This window comes from Rhinopithecus bieti, unplaced genomic scaffold (genome assembly GCF_001698545.2).
Source record: "Rhinopithecus bieti isolate Rb0 unplaced genomic scaffold, ASM169854v2 scaffold_61461, whole genome shotgun sequence".
In the NCBI taxonomy this organism is placed as follows: domain Eukaryota; kingdom Metazoa; phylum Chordata; class Mammalia; order Primates; family Cercopithecidae; genus Rhinopithecus; species Rhinopithecus bieti.
Genome location: NW_016823852.1, coordinates 1,885,626 through 1,901,553, shown reverse-complemented (window position 1 = coordinate 1,901,553; position 15,928 = coordinate 1,885,626). Strand labels below are relative to the sequence as shown.

At 38.6% G+C, this 15,928-nt stretch overlaps 1 protein-coding gene across 4 annotated transcripts in view; it reads left to right on the top strand.

Annotated features, from left to right (window-relative positions):
* Positions 1-15,928, top strand: part of NSG2 (neuronal vesicle trafficking associated 2) — a 137,561-nt gene that overhangs the window by 30,248 nt on the left and 91,385 nt on the right. The gene's annotated exons all lie outside the window — the stretch shown is intronic.

The following is a 15,928-nucleotide window of genomic DNA, read 5'->3' as shown; positions in this document are numbered from 1 at the left end:
CTGCACTGCAGGCTGTGTTATGGCCCTTGTCCTGCCTCCCTTACCATATTTACCTTTGCTACCACCTAATAACAAATGCTGTCCTAGGAGTAATTGTTGGCCCCATTCTCTCTTTACATATTCACTCTGAGATAACTCACAGATTTTTATAGCTTCAACTACTCTTCCTGGGTATATTACCCTTAAATCTCCATCCTACCCTTGACCTCTGGTCATGTACCTCTGATTTTCTTCAGGCTGTCTACTACTACTTTCTTTTTTGTCACCTCCACTGATCTACTGAAATCTACACACAGTTACCCTTTTTTTAAATTTTTTTATTTTAAAGGCACACATTTTCATTCTGTACCCAGCCTGGAGTATAGTCACTCGATCATAGCTCACTACTGCTTCTAACTCCTGGGCTCAAGTGATCCTCCCACTTCAGCATTCCCTCGCAAGTAGATAGGACTACAAGTACGCACCACCATGCCTGGCTAGTTAAATTTTTATTTTGTATAGTTGGGGATCTAGCTATGTTGCCCAGGTTGGTCTCGAACTCCTAGCCTCAAGTAATCCTGCTGCCTCAGCTTTCCAAAGTGTTGGAATTGCAGACATGAGCCACTGTGTCCAACTGAGAGTATATTTTAGACATTAACACGAGCAAATTCATGGAGTCAAGAAAACGTTTAGGGAATGTACATGTAGGGAATGTACACTTTGATTAAAGATTGTTTGACACAGTAACCTAAGAAAGTTATAAAAGTATACTGAGATAGTATTTCTAAGAGTCTAACTTGAATTTTGGGCAGAGGATTTGTACTTCATTCAGTAGGGAATGAAGAAATGGACCATTTTCTTAATCTTTTATTCTAAATGATTTCAAATCTACAGAAAGATTATTAGGCTAATACAAAGCACTCCAATATACTCTTTACTAAGATATGCTGTTTTTTAACATCTTGCCACATTTGCTTGCTCATTCTTCTTCTCTGTCTGTGTATAAATACTTCAGTGTGTGTAACCTAAGAGCAGGGGCATCTTTTTGTGTAACCACACTACAGTTATCAAATTCAGGAAATTGAACATCAATATGAAACATAATTTATAACCTACATTTCACTTTTTTCCTGTTGCCCCCAATAGTGTCTTTAATAGGAATTTAAAAAAAAATTTTGGTACTAGATATACAGTTCAGGATCATGTATTGTGTTTAGTTGTCATATCTCTTTGGTCTTCTGTAATCTGTAGCAGTTTTTCAGGCTTTCTTTGTCTTTTTTGATATTGATATTTTTGAAGAATACAGGCCATTTTTTCAGGCTATTTCTCAAGACTTGCTGATGCCTACTTATGATTTGATCCATGTTATGCATTTTTTGGCTGGAACGTATATGTAACATAACTTTCCAAAGGATCGCATCTTGAGTTATGTGATCTTTACTGATCCCTTATTGGTGATGTTAACTTTGAGCTCTTGGTTAAGTTGTTATCCATTCATAGTTACTATTTTTCCTTTTGTAATTAATAAGTATTTCATAGGAAGATAATAAGGGTATGCAAATATCTTGTTTCTTTATGAATATAAAGAACATTTTAAAGCAGTGGAGCTATCAGATTTGCATTTTAGAAAGAATATGATGTCATTTGTGGAAATATTTGGAATGGAGGTGAAATAGGAGGTGAAAAAGAAATCTGGGGATTGTAATAGCATCCAAGTGAAAAGTAAAATGCACTTAAATGAGGGTTGCAGAGGGTGCAGAGAGAAGACAAATGATCAGGTATGGGGATAAGATGATACTGAGTTTTGAGAGTGAACAAGAAATAAGGAAGTCGGAGACAGGACTCATTTCATGAAGGTACTGAGTTTTACTTTTGGCATGTTGAATTTTAGGTAATAGTGAGGTACCCAGGCAAAAATGCTAAGCAAGTTACTGGAAGTGTTGTAAGGGAGGTAGTGTGATATCTGCAGTGCATAAAGGTCATATATAGTTCTAACATTAGATGTAGATGAAGACTTTAATGTGAAGATAGAGAGAGAGGAGAGGACTGAGTACAGAGTATCAGGCAATGCTGAGGATAAAGAGGAATTTTCGGTTTTGGAGTCAGGGATTATAGGGATTACAGGGATTATTTGGAGTCAGGAGTAATGAGAGAGATTATTGTGGGGCTGAGGAGGGAGACAAATGAAACTTTCAGGAGATCACGGGATTGGGAGTTCAAAGGAGGGAAGAGACCTTGCTTAGTGAGAGTATAGGGGTCTAAAAAGTAGGAGCATAAAAATATGTCATCTAGGAACATTTGAAAAGTTTCAGCACCTAGAGGTAAAGCACAGGTTCCAGTGATGACTGTCCAGGCAATGGCCTTGGTTGTGAGTAAGTGGCCTGGAGGTGAAGGCCTGTGATACAATGTTTCTGTGACACATTTCTTGTAAATGGGACTGTTGAATTCACCAAGGGTATTGGCAGGAGTTGGAGTTGAAAAATATGAGTTACACACTGAGTGTGTTAGAAAATTTTTATGTTCAGCTGGAGAAAGTAAAAGTCATCAAAACAATTAAGTACAGGGAGTTTCTAACTGTTGCTTTATAGCCTTAGAAATGCTAAAAAATTTCAGTGACTACTGATGATGATATTTTATATTAACAAGAATTCAATTTTGTCATTTTAAATTTAGATTAACCTATCTTTGGATGTGTCCCAAAGAAGATTATGAAGAACCTAAAGATGAAACATTAAATGAATCATAATTATTTGTTAATTTTGGTGTGTTTTATTAGAATTGGGACTTTAGTAGTTGAATAGAAAAATTACCTTCTTTATAAATTAATAGTATTTCTTTGCTACTTAATAATACCTTTAGTTAAATATTGTTACCATATGCATGCAAGTGTTATTTTCAGAATTAATACTTATTCTACATACTTTTAAATTAACTTTATACATAAAATTTAGATTAGCATATCAATGCAATTACATGAATTTTCTAATTACCAGCTTTTCCATGTTATTAATGAGTCTACAGCTGCTGCTTTGTACATCTCTTCTTTTAGATGTAACTTTTAAATTAAACTTGGATTCATTTAAATTATTTTTGGCTTCCTCTAAACTTCTTTATTATTTTATGGAAAAAAACCTTAGAATTTACATAGCAACCATTATTTTGGGTGTTAAAACTAAGCTAATGATTATTTAATCCATCTTTTCATCCTAAGGAAAGTTAGTAAATATATGCATTTATAATATGGATATATTATAATGGACTATATTATAATATGGAGTATTTTAGGAAAAGTTTTGGGCAAAGATAAGAGGAGATGCCTTTACCTTGCCAGGCCCCTAAGTAATAGATACATTATTTTTAAGTCAGTGAATGAGAGGATTAGAATTCTGAAAATCATTTAGAATATTGCTTAATAAGTCCTTATTTTCTACTCAACGTTAAGTAGTAATCAACTTTCACCTCCGCCAGTTTTTCTGCTTTTTTGCTGGTATGATCTTTCTGAATTGAATCAAAGGCCTAGGTGGAACTGGAAACTTAGGAGGGAAAGACAAAATGAGGCTTGTTCATGATGAAATTCTGTGTACTCCAGTTGCTTCTTTCCCCTGGAGTGGCAGGTGCTTTTTTATCCAGGATGATTACAGTGATGACATCCATTCTTTTGGGGGGCATTGAGAGGGTGGGCTTCCTAATTATTTACAAAGGTATTACAAAGTGTTAATATACAAAATTCTCATGAAATAGTACAAGTTGTAAAGACTGTAAAGTAATTCATAGTTTTGTTTCTTCCTCTAATAGTTATAACTTAATTACTTCAGGAGGCTACAACAGTGTAGAATTTGTGGTAACATGATCTTCTAGTGACTATTTATCAAATCCACCTATTTCCAGATGGAAGGACACATTGCTTGGGGAAATGGCCTAGGTTTTTTTTGCCATGTGGGCTCTCAAGTTTCCTTGCATGGAGGGTAACACAACTTCTTTATATTATGCTGGGTAAATTTTAGGCTGCTAAATCCTTGGGTGAAGCTTCAAGTTTTAGCTTATGCAACTGAAGTCCATTGCAAAATGAGACATATTTACACTGTTTATACTGTAATTTATGCTGCATAAAGTTTTGTAGTGAATGTTAATGAGGATTTTAGGTTTGCTTCAATGTATGTTTATATTTATGTGACTTATACAACTTGGCGTAGTAGTCTGTTTTAATTTATTAGGTATATCACTATTTATTAGATTTAAAATAAGAGTCTAGCACTGGATACAAACTCAGTTTATTTTGCTGTTCTAGAACCGTGGAGGAATGAAGACTGCCACTGAAATGAATGTTCTAAATATTTGTTCTAAATCTTTTAATTTTTGTTTAAGAATTTCTGATGAGTATGTGTTCAATCTGTTATGTTAACTAGATAATAAACATAAGACTTTACTGATACATCACTGAACATTAGCTGCAATACTGTAACTTATTTCTGTTCTATAATTTCCGTAGGGGCTAATGACCCACCCCCACTACATTAAAGACTTCAGACGGCATTGTGGTCCTGCCTTCTCTTCATCTCCAGTCCATAGTGTCATTTGTCTAGTTTTCATGAGTTGAAACATTCACTCACCAAATCTATATCTGACTCCTTCCTCTGTGTAGATGAAAGGCATTTTATTTTAGCCCAGTAGTCTAATATTTGCAACTTATGTTTTGTGTTCTGCAGTGATTGTTTCATGCTTAGTTGTGCAGGGAGGGGAGGGAAGAGATCTTCTAGTGTTTTAAATGAAAAATTTTGGTGAGTGCAGAATAGAGAAGAAACATCAATACTTCAGAATATCATTCAGCCATTTATTCCAGGTCACCTGAAAGATTTCAGGTGAACTTTCATGAGAAAACAAAACAAAACGAAACAAACAAACAAACAAAAAAAAACAGTGGAATCTTTAAGCATAGGAACTAATTAAATTCAGGGTATTTTTACCTCCAGTATAGGCTGAGGAAATGTTAAAATTTGGGGAAAGTCTTGGGTAATCTAGGAATCTTATGGGAGTAAATTTATAAAATAGTGAAATAATGGTCTTGAGATTAGGAGTGGATCTGTGCGAGTAGGGTGGCTGGACAGCCTGGGAGTAGAGGGGGAACAGCACTACCAGTGCAGTGTTTTATTTTAGGGAGAATGCCAGGTTAGGTGGTGGTATGCTGCTGCAGTAGTATTCCAGTTCCTGACTCATGGACTGTACCTATGGCAACCATGAAAATGTGCTTCTTAGATTTCCCACTACAGGGGCATAGTTGACTGATAGCCCAGCTGTGCTGTATTGTGAATTCTGCTACATTTGTATAAAGCCATTCTTCCCAACAAGTTGCTCCCAAGCCAATGATTAAGCATGATAAGGATTTTAAGGCGGGTATGTTTCTGCAAGACAGGCCTCAAAGGTTCTCCATTTGTCTTCCTGAAAATTTCTTAGAACTGCACCAGAGATAGCCTGAGACTTTTCTTACCCAACCCTCTTTCCTTCTCTTCCCTACTAAGCGTCTAGTTCCTCATCATGGTGTGATGACTCTCCCAGGCTCCCCTGGCTCCCTCTCAGTTTTCCTCACAGACATTTTCCCTGTAAATATGTTGTGCATCTAATTCTTTCTTGGTTTTGGCTTCTGGGGGACCCAAACTAATACAGGCAATGTCAGGAATGGTCTGAGATAATGGGCAGTGAGATGGGACACTGACTTGGCATATTCACCATCCAGCTGTCAAGAGACGCCTTCCTGTATGGTATGGATAGTACCTGGCACATAGCGGTAGTCCTATTTTTAAAGGTTTCATCTGACATGATTTGGAAAAACTTCCCAGTTGAGGGCAGTGCTTTTGCAGATGTGATTATGCAGGCATTTGAAAAATATGGGCCAATAATGCCTTCAAAGATAGTTCACTGCACTAGCTACTGCTAAGTTGTATTAACACGCTGCTGAGAGGATAGTAAAAAATATATATCCATTAGCAAGCAGTTACAGCATAAATGGGAGAACCACTCTGCTAGTGAAGCTGCAGTGGGAGATCAGATCTAAGGAGTGGCAAATAGAACATCTTATAGAGCTGCAGAGCTCCGGAGATGTATAAAAGGTCAGTCAAGGCACATCTGCTATGCCAAAATCAGGGCCCAGGTTAGGGAAATCTGAGACTCTGGAATGTGTAGTAAGTAACTTCTGCATGGATTCCCATGAGCTCTTCAAGTTCACAGAGTTGGCCCACTCTTCTCCTGTGTTGGAAGGTACTGCAGAAGCCCTCCCACCTTCAAGGCAACTGTTTCTCTCCTCAGTAGCTTTCGTCACCCCCTTTCCTGGCCAGTAGGCATTCAACTAAGATTAAATCCCAGTGTAACCCAACTGGAAAAGTGCCTGGGTCAGATAAGGAAGGAGAGAGAGAATACACAGAAAGAGCTCTAAGAATTAGCATATATTGGCATAAGCAAGGGGATTGGCCAGTCTGATCAGATATTGGATTTTGAGGTGAGGTGCTTGATCAAAGGGGATAAAATATAAGACTGTAGATCATCAATGATTTCTAGACTTAGGGGCACTTTTTTGGGAAACTTGTGAAAATAGAACACTCGGGATTATTGGACGTAGATTCTAAGTTCACATTGATACCTAGAGCACCAAAATATCTAATGGCACCCCTATTAGAGTGGAGGTTTCTAGGGACCAGGTAATAGATGGAATCCTGGTTAGAGTCTGGCTCACAATGGGCCCTCCGGGTTTAGAAACCTACCCAATAGCCATCTGCGCAGGCCCTGGGTATATAATTGGAATTGATATACCTGGCATTTGGAGTAACTCCTACACTGGATGCTTGTCTGGTGGAGTAAGAGTTATCACAGTGAGGAAGGACAAGTAGAAATGCCTAAAACTGCCTCCTTTCTCCCAGCCAAGATGATGATGATGATGATGATAATAATAATAATAATAATAACAATAATAAAACAAGATCACATTCTATGGAATGGGAGGAGGGTGACAGATTATTGCTACCATTAAAGACCCAAAGGACTGTAGACTACTGCAGAGTTAATTGAATAGTAGCCCTGAACACAGCTGCTTTGCTAGACAGGTGCCATTGTTAGAGCAGTAGCATGGTATATAGCAATTGATATGGCAAATGCATGCCTTTCCATTTCAATCAGAAAAGGTCAAACAGTTGTATTCACATGGGGCAGACAATATTTACTTAAGGTTTTGCCTCAGGGCTATGTTAACTCTCCTACCTTTTTTTTTTTTTTTTTTTTTTGAGACGGAGTCTCGCTCTGTTGCTGAGGCTAGAGTGCAGTGATGCGATCTTGGCTCACTGGAACCTCTGTCCCCTGGGTTCAAGCAATTCTCCTGCCTCAGCCTCCTGAGTAGCTGGTACTACAGGCATGTGCCACCATACTCAGCTAATTTTTTTGTATTTTTAGTAGAGACGGGGTTTCACTGTGTTAGCCAGGCTGGTCTCGAACTCTTGACCTCAGGTGATCCTCCTGTCTCAGCCTCCCATAGTGCTGGGATTACAAGCGTGAGCCACCGCACCCAGCCCTCTTCTGCCTTTCATAAGAATGTAGTCCAAAGAGATCTGTACTGTTTTTTCATCCCACAGGATTTCATACTGATCATTACATTAATAACTTTATGCTGATCAGCAGAACAAGCAACAGGTGGCTCATATACTGGAGGCCTTGGTAAAAGTCATGTGTGCTCCCAAGGGTGGAAGATAAATGCTACAAAGATTCAGGGACCTGCCTGGATTTTCAGTGAAGATTTTAGGAGTCCAATATAGACCACTTGAGTGATATTTTTAGGGGTCCAATGGCCATGGGTATGCTAGGATATACCCTCCAGAGTAAAAATCATTGCTCACATCTTGAATCCCTCACCACAAAAACTGAAGCACATGCATGGTAGGCCTCTTTGTGTTTCTAGAAGTAATATATTGCTCATCTAGGAATATTGATCTGGTGCATATATTACACCTAATATATGACACAGAAGGTTGTTAACTTTGCGTGAGTGAGACACAGTGCAGGAAAGGGCTCTGCAGTAGGTTCAGGCTGTGTTGTAAGCAGTCCTGCTGCTGGAGTCATATGATCTGGAAGACCTTATGATGTTAGAAATGTCAGTAGTGAGAAAAGATGTAGTATGTTGCTTATGGAAAGCCTAACACGGGCCCCGTAATGGGATTATGGATCAGGATCATGCTGTCCATGGCATAGAATTAAATGTCTTTTGAAAAACAGCTTCTGGGCCAGGTGCGGTGGCTCAAGCCTGTAATCCCAGCACTTTGGGAGGCCAAGATGGGTGGATCACGACGTCAGGAGATGGAGACCATCCTGGCTAACACAGTGAAACCCTGTCTCTACTAAAAATACAAAAAATTAGCCGGGCGTAAGTCCCAGCTACTCAGGAGACTGAGGCAGGAGAATGGTGTGAACCTGGAGGTGGAGCTGGCAGTGAGCCGAGGTCGTGCCACCGCACTCCAGCCTGGGTGACTCCGTCTCAGAAAAAAAGAAAAAGAAAAACAGCTTCTGACATGATTCTGGGTTCTGGTAGAGACGGATTGCTTGGCCTTGAGGTACCAAATGACTATGGATCTGAGACCTCACTTTATAAATAGGATTCTATCAGACTTATCAAGTAAATAAATTGAAGTACTAGCAGTAGACTATCATAAAATGGAAATAGTGCATCTGGGATTGAAGACTGAGCAGGACCAGAGAGCACAAGCAAGTTACATGAGCAGGTAGTCTAAACCCCATATCATCCACTTCGGTTGCACTAGCTAGAAATGCCTGCTAGAAAGCCTCCAGTATCCTGGAGGTTGCAGTGAACCGAGATTGCACCACTGTACTCCAGCCTGGGTGACAGAGCAAGAATCGAATGTCTTAAAAAAAAAAAAAAAAAAAAAAAAAGAAATCCACCAGTGTCCTGGAGAGACACTGGACAATTAAGAAGACAGAATGATGGCCAGATGATTTTGCCATCCTTCATTTACCCAGGAACTCTCGTTTTTCTGTTTTCAGTTTCTTTCATTTCTATTTACCATTTCCCTTCTTGTGTTTGCTTTGGTTTTATTTTGCTCTTCTTTTTTATATTCTTGAAAAGAAATGCCTAGATTATTAATTTGAGACTTTTCATCTTTTCTACTATATGCGTTTAGTGTTACAAGTTTTTCTATCAGCACTGCTGTAGCTGTATCCCACAGATTTTGATACATTGTGTTTTCTTTTTTTTCTTCCTGATGGAATAGCTCAGATTCTAAGTGTTTCCATTTTGGTTTACTTAAATGTCTTTTTTGATTTTCCTTGAAATTTCCTCTTTGACTTGTAGATTATCTAGAAATACATTGTTTACTTTCTAATTGTTGAGATTTTCCTGTTATTCTTTATTGATTTCTAGCATGATTCCATTGTGCTCAGAGAACACGCACTGTATGAATTCGGTTCCTTTACATTTGTTGAGGTTTGTTTGATGGCCAATGATATGGCCTATCTTGGTATAGGTTTCATGGGCACTTGAAAAGAATATATATTCTCCTGTTGGTAAGTGTTCAACATGTTCAGCAAATGTCTATTAGATTGTCTTGGTTGATGCTGAGTTCTTCTGTATCCTTGGTGATTACTTGTCTAGTTATTCTAACAGTTGTTAAAAGAGGTGTGTTGATGTCTCCAGTTATATGTTTTTTCTATTCTTTAGGTTCTCACAGTTTTTACATCACATATTTTGCAGCTTTAATTTGGTGCATACATATTTAGGACTGCTAAGTCTTCTTGGTAATTGATCCTTTATATAATGCCCTTTTTTGTCTGGTAATTTTCTTTGTTCTTAAGTCTGTTTTATCTGATAATAACGTAAATATTCCTGCTTTCGTTTTATTATATCTTTTTCCATTCTTTTACTTTCAACCTGCCTATATCATTATATTTGAAATGAGTTTTTTATAGATAACATATAGCAGGGTCATGTTTTTTGAATCTACTCTGCCAATGTCAGCCTTTTATTGGTATGCATATATTTAGATCATTTACCTTTAATGTAGTTAATGTTAGTACTTTTCTTTTTTTTTTTTTTTTTTTTTTTTGAGACGGAGTCTCGCGCTGTCGCCCAGGCTGGAGTGCAGTGGCCAGATCTCAGCTCACTGCAAGCTCCGCCTCTCGGGTTTACACCATTCTCCTGCCTCAGCCTCCCAAGTAGCTGGGACTACAGGCGCCCGCCAACTCGCCCGGCTAGTTTTTTATATTTTTTAGTAGAGACGGGGTTTCGCCGTGTTAGCTAGGTTGGTCTCGATCTCCTGACCTCGCAATCCACCCGTCTCGGCCTCCCAAAGTGCTGGGATTACAGGCTTGAGCCACCGCGCCTGGCCAATGTTAGTACTTAAGTTTTCCATTTTATTTTAGTTTTTTTCTGTTTGTTATTTTTTGTCTGTGTTTTTCTGTTTTCTTTTTCCTGCCTTCTGGCTTCTCATGTGGTGTCCACTGACACTGGGTCAGTGGGGAGAGGAGAATGAAGAGGAAAAAGAAGACTCATTACTGGTTAGTGGGGTAAACTTCTGGGCCCTCTAATTTGCCTTTTCTGGCTTCACCCCACTGGGGGTGTTGGGGCACATCGGCACAGCCTCATGAGTGTGAAAGCCTGGGCTTCCTACTAAGCCCTTACTGCTGTTAAGGTGGTTGGGGCCCCAGTTTTTTCTGTGGTATTTGGCTAGTTGAGTGGTTATCATCGTAAAGTTTTCTGTCTTGCTCAGCTGTTCCTTTCCTGGTCCTTCACATAGAGAGCTGGTTTTGTTGGGCCTTTTAAATTATCTGTGCCTTTTGGCATTTCCAGGTTCCTGGCTTCTTAAGCTCCAAGTCTGGAATATATGAAAGAAAAAGAAAGCCTAAGAACTCACTCCTGTGTTGTTCCCTGGGCTTTGAGGTTCTTAACTGGTCTGTTCTCTATACCTTTCGGAGTGTTCTTATGTTTGTTTTATATATAATATTCCAAGTTTTTAGTTTCTAATACTTGGAGACAGGAATAGGGAAAAGTATGTCTACTCAATTTCCCTGGAAGCATAAGTCTCAGCTGATATTTTATAAAGGAAATGTGCAAATGCAATTCAGTAAAGAAAGGGTAGTCTTTTCAATACATGGTGTGGGAACAATTGGATATCCATGTGCGAAAAGTAAACTTTCCTAAACCTCACTTTTTTTTTTTTTGAGACAGGGTCTCACTCTGGCCTAGCCTGGAGTGCAGTGGTGTGATCATGGCTCACCGCAGCCTTGACCTCCCAGGCTCAAGTGATCCTTCTCCTTCAGCCTGCCGAGTAACTGGGACTGCAGGCATGTGCCACAATGACCAGCCAATTTTTATGTTTGTTTTATATATAATATTCCAAGTTTTTAGTTTCTAATACTTGGAGACAGGAATAGGGAAAAGTATGTCTACTCAATTTCCCTGGAAGCATAAGTCTCAGCTGATATTTTATAAAGGAAATGTGCAAATGCAATTCAGTAAAGAAAGGGTAGTCTTTTCAATACATGGTGTGGGAACAATTGGATATCCATGTGCGAAAAAGTAAACTTTCCTAAACCTCACTTTTTTTTTTTTTTGAGACAGGGTCTCACTCTGGCCTAGCCTGGAGTGCAGTGGTGTGATCATGGCTCACCGCAGCCTTGACCTCCCAGGCTCAAGTGATCCTTCTCCTTCAGCCCCGCGGAAAAAGGGGGGCGGCGGGTTGTCCCCAAAAACCCCCCAATTTCTTTTTTTTTTTTTTTTTTTTTTTTTTTTTTTTGTAGAGAGAAGGTTTCACCATACTGCCTAGGCTGGTCTTGAACTCCTGGGTTCAAGCAATTGCCTGGCTTGGCCTCCTAAAGGGCTGGGATTACAGGTGTTAGCCACTATGCCCAGCTTTCACATCTTATATAAAAGAAATATTCAAAATGGATCATAGATCTAAGGAGGAACAAATGCAAATTCCCTAATTTGCATTGTTAGGGGAATGCAAATTAAAACCATGATGAAATAACACTACACACATATTAGAATGAATGAAATAAAAAAATACTGACTATAACAAAAGTTGGTGAGGATACAGAGCAGCTGGAGCTGCCATACATTGCTGGTGGGAATGTAAAATGCTGCAACCACTTTGAGAAATAGTTTGGCAATTTTTGAAAAAATGCAACATTTAACTATTGTACAACCCAACAATTGGGCATTTATCCCACAGAAATGAGTTTATGTTCACACAGAAATCTGTACACGAATATTTATAGTGGTGTTATTTGTAGTAGACAAAAATAGAAAACAACTCAGATGTCCTTAAATGGATGAATGATGAAACAAACTCTGGTATCTCCATAGCATGGAATACTACCCATCAATACAAAGAAACAAACCGTTGATACATCCAACACACTTTAATCTCCAGAGAATTATGCAGAGTGAGAAGGCCAATCCAAAAAGGTTATATGCTACATGATTCCATTTATGTAACATTCTTGAAATGGCAAAATTATAGAAATGTAGAACAGATGAGTGGTTGCCAGGGGTTAAGGAGAGGGTTGGGGATGGAGAGAAGTGCATGTGGCTGTGTAAGTGCAACATGAGAGATCCCTGGTCTGTGTCTTGCACATATCAATCACAATATCCTGGATGTGATTTTTCACTGTAGTTTTGTAAGTGACATCTTGCAAAATCACATCTGGGATATTCACTGGGAGAAACTGAGTGAAGAGTACACACGATCTCTCTGTTATTCCTTACAATTGCTTGTGAATCTACAGTTATCTCAAAAAAAATGAACTGTATCCTAATTCTTAGGCTAAGTTATTACTTATAATAATAATAATATATAATAAACAAAGATTCCTTTAAAATATCGATTGATCATATGTCTGTGGGTTTATTTCTGGATGCTCTAATACTGTTCCTTTGATCTAGGTATCTGTTCTTTCTCCAATACCACACTGTCTTGAGGCAATAGTAATTTTGGGGTAGTTTGGCCAATGGCTGGCTATAGTAATTTTAGAAGTTAAGTATCGTGTCTTACAGCCTAAGGTGTTTCCCCAAAATTGTTTTGGCTATTCTAGTTTTTTTGCCTTTCTATATAAATTTCAGAATTAGCTTGTTGATTTCTGCAAGAAACACTCGGGATTTTTATTTAATTACATTAAATCTATAGATCAGTTTGGGAAAAATTGTCATTATAACAATGTTGAATCTTTTGATTCCTGAACATGGGATATGTCTTCATTTATTTAGGTCTTTTTACATTTTGTTAGGTTTTGAATGTGTTGTGGTCTCACTCTATAGATCTTGCACATAGTTTGTAAGATGTATACCAAATATTTTGTGATTTTTGGTTCTATTCTGAATGGCACTTTTAACTTGAATTTTCTATTGTTAATTGCTGGTATACAGAATTTTTTGGGATTTCTACAATCATTTCATCTATAAATGAGACTTTTATTTCTTCCTTCCAACCTGTAAATACCTTTTACTTATTTTGTTTGCTTTACTGCACTGGCTAAGATTTCCACAATGTCAGGTGTCATGTTCGTCTTTCTCTGACTTTAATGTGTTCTTACTGGACCCCATTATGCTTGGAATCTGATGAAGTTTAGTGAATTTTTTTTTTTAACAACTGGGAATAGCCTAGTTTGGTTATGGGTAACTTCATTAGTCTCAGTATTTACTATATGCCATATTCTGAACATTTCCTCCCTCTCTCCCTCCTTCCCTCTGTCTTTCCTCTCCTGTCCTCTTTCTTTCATTTCTCTCTTTCTCTTTCTTTTTTCATTTTTCTTTCTTTTCTCTCTCTTTTTTTTAATTTTCTCATCTTTTCTTTTCTTTCTTTCTTTCAAGACAGGGTCTTGCTGTGTTGCCTAGGCTGGATGTGAATGAGATATTTCCTTTCTGAACCACTTGTCTGCATCCCCAACCTTCTCCTTAACCCCTGGCAACCACTTATCTGTTCTACATTTCTATAATTTTGCCATTTCAAGAATGCTATATCAATGGAATCAAGCACTATATAACCTTTTTGGATTGGCCTTCTCACTCTGCATAATTCTCTGGTGATCCAGGCGTGTTGGATGTATCAACGGTTTGTTTCTTTGTATTGATGGGTAGTATTCCATGCTATGGAGATACCAGAGTTTGTTTCATCAGTCATCCATTAAAGGGCATCTGGGTTGTTTTCCATTGTTGTCTACTACAAATAACGCTGCTATAAATATTCATGTACAGATTTTTGTGTGAACATTTTTCTTTTCTTTTAAAAAATTTCTATGAAATTGAATCTTCCAGAGATCAAGAGGCAGAGACCAACTTAAAACTGAAATTACCTCAACTCAACAAAAGGCAATGCCAAGTAGTTACAAACATGTACTACCCACTCCTGCCTGAAGGTGGGAGTCTTCAGTTCTGGTCTAGGGGCACAGCTTGTGGAGGAGGGGGTGATATCCATGCACAAGGCTCCTGCTTACGTGAGTCAGGTTCAAGTGAGACACGTATCCATTCATTCCGTCATTCCTTCATTCATGTAATATTTATCGAGTCTATATCCTGTACCAAATTTTTTTCTAGGTACCGGGGGAGCAAAAGTGAGCAAAACATATAAAAATCAATCTTTAAGGAAAGACAAGTGATAAAATAACTAAAGTATACGGTATGTTTAAAAAAATAAGTGCTATGGAGAACTAAAGCAATATATGAGAGAAGGAGATGAGGGTGTCAGGGGAGTCAATGTTAAGTAGAATGGCAAAGGAAGGCCTCACATAGAAAGTGATATTTACATAAAAACCAGAAGTAAGCAAACCAGACCTGCAGATAGCTAGGATCAAGGGCAGGGTCCTGAGGCTGAAGAACAGGAAAACGAAGAAGGAGAAGGAAGGAAGAAGGAAGGAGGAGGGAAGGAGAAAGGAAGGATGAAGGAAGGAGAAGGAAGGAGGAGGAGGTGGAAGAAGAAGAAGAAAAAGAAAGAAAAAGAAAAGAAAAGAAAGAAAAGCAGCAGCAGCAGTAGTCCAGTAGAAGGAGAGGGAAGACGGGAGCGTGAGTGACAGAAATTGGGTTATGTTGGGCTACTTAGAGGACTTTCCCTTTCTTCAGAGTTAGATGTAAAAACTATTGGAGAGTTTTAAGCAGTGAATTTACATGAACCAGCTAACATGTAACTATTTTGGCGACTGTTTTGAGAATGGAGTGAAAGGAGGCAACGACCATCTTACCTTGTATGAGTCAGTGAGGGATTATTGTTTTACCCTTATTCTTTAATATAAATATAAAAAATCAAGCATACCTTCTCTCCAAAAAGAAACTTTTCGTGAGGAATTTGCAAATACTACATGTTGTCTTTCTTTGGTGGAGATGTATGGACCATGTTTTGGGAGGGGACGCTCATGTTCCTGTTACACCTGGTTTCAGAGCAATAGATATTTGCATTCTGCAACTCCTCTCTGGTTTATCAGAGACTTTCAGGCCCATAAAAGGAATTTTCTGTGGACTCTTTCATTACACCCAATAAACTTATACTCAAATAGTTGGTTTTATCATGTTGGCTTCCTAGTATGCGATAAACGCACCAGTTTTTAAACAATTATATTTTCTAGACCTCAGTGGATTTTTTTCTGGCAGAAAATTATTCATGGTTTTCCCATGTTTAAAAATAAGTAGTAGCTGGCATGTTGGCTCATGCCTGTAATCCCAGCGCGTTGGGAGGCCGAAGCGGGTGGATCACTTGAGGTCAGGAGCTTGAGAACCACCTGGGCAACATGGTGAAACCCCGTCTCTACTAAAATACAAAATTAACCGGGTGTGGCGGCACACGCCTGTAGTCCCAGCTACTTGGGAGGCTGAAGTGGAAGAATTGCTTGAACCCTGGAGGCAGAGGTTGCAGTGAGCCAAGGTCACACCACTGTACTCCAGCCTGGGTGACAGAGTGAGACTCTGTCTCAAAAA